The following is a 1551-nucleotide window of genomic DNA, read 5'->3' on the forward strand; positions in this document are numbered from 1 at the left end:
TCTTCTGATGTAGGAGGAGTTTTATCGTAGTACTGGCGTAGGTTAGGTGGGTTTCGATCTGTCAGAAGGGAATGAAGCGAATCTATAGAATTCTTTATCTCAGCTAACTCGGTATTTCCTTTTGAATTTATAATTTTTTCTTTTTCATTCATCTCTTCATAAGATCTTCCTGCTGCCATGTTTTCGATTAAGCGTCTTGCTTCTATAGGATTTCTAGTAATAAAATTCTCTTCGCTTGCAGTATCAAGCGTTGTTTTATAGCTCAGAATAACATCTTTGTAAAAGATCTTAAGAAATTGTGGTTCTGGATAACCATGATGGAGGCATTCGAGTTCATAACTCTTGAATCTTCCCCATGCGTTTTTGAACGATTCCTAAGGATTTTGACGGAAGGTGGAGATTCGCCTTCTCACTTCCCAGTAACGAGTATCGTCGAAGAATTGCTTAAGGAAGACATTTCTAATCTCTTTCCAACCAGTTAGAGATCCTTTTGGTAGACAGTTTAACCATCTTAAAGCTTTCACTTCTAGTGAAAATGGGAAAAGTCTGCAACGACTGTATTCATTTGGAATTAATTCCTCTAGACCTTCAATGTGGTCTTCTGGATGTTCTAAAGGAGATCCTTTAAAAGGGTTTCGACGTACCATATTATCGTAATCAACATTAAACTTGGATTTCGTGGTAATGTCGTCTAGTACTCGGATAGCGGACCTATTGGAATAGGTCCTATTGGGGTTTAAGTAGTCTTGCAAGGGCAATTTAATTTCTTTACCTATGTTCAAGGTAGAGTTTGACTTAACAGGGATTTCAGTCCCCTGTTTTTCAGTGGTTTGGCTAGAAATATTGCTTGATTGACCTATTGGTTCAGTTTGGACTACTTTCTCATTAACAGCATCGGTAAGAGGGTACTTACCTGCTTCCGGCTGAGCGATATCGATCGATGAGGCTTCGGAGGAAGCGATCGATTCTTCTGTATCTGTGTCGCTCGATTGACAATGTTCCGTGTCGATCGATGCTTGGCCGACATCTGTATTCTCCATTCTTAGTGTTGTAAAACAAAATAATAGAAAAATTAGCAAAAGTAACAGAGTCTATACTAAATTCTAAATTAAATCTAAAATTAATAAGAAAGAGTCCCTGGCAACGGCGTCAAATTTGATATCACTCAAAGTACCCTAAAAGTGAATTACTCTCTCAAATAAGAGGTTCAGATGTAGTACTTAGGGATCGAACCCACAAGGACTCTAGGATTACTTGAAGGCTTAATGAATTAGAAGTGAAGATAGACTTAAAGGTTTATTTGTTTTAAAGCAGTAAATAATAAGGTGAACAAGGTAGTTGTTCAAATTACGAGGTAAAGATTGTTTCTTAATGAGGAAAATAGCTAGATTCAGGTAACTTCTCAGGTATGAACTTATGCAGTTTGAAAGTGGCTTTTAGGGTTTTAGTTCCTTTGAACTCAAACAATTGGTAGGACCAGTAGGGTCTCCTTTGACTAGATCTCAGATCTCAACTGTCGTATGTTGATCACGGAAAAGAGTCGATCGATAC

The 1551-nt window shown here is 37.8% G+C and overlaps 1 non-coding gene across 1 annotated transcript; it reads left to right on the forward strand.

Annotated features, from left to right (window-relative positions):
* Positions 1–309: 309 nt before the first annotated feature.
* LOC130495321 (small nucleolar RNA R71) lies at positions 310–416 on the forward strand. Its single transcript, XR_008934593.1, has one exon. It is a non-coding gene; the product is annotated as a small nucleolar RNA R71 (small nucleolar RNA).
* Positions 417–1551: the final 1135 nt, after the last annotated feature.

The sequence above is a fragment of the Raphanus sativus genome, chromosome 5 (genome assembly GCF_000801105.2).
Source record: "Raphanus sativus cultivar WK10039 chromosome 5, ASM80110v3, whole genome shotgun sequence".
Lineage (NCBI taxonomy): Eukaryota > Viridiplantae > Streptophyta > Magnoliopsida > Brassicales > Brassicaceae > Raphanus > Raphanus sativus.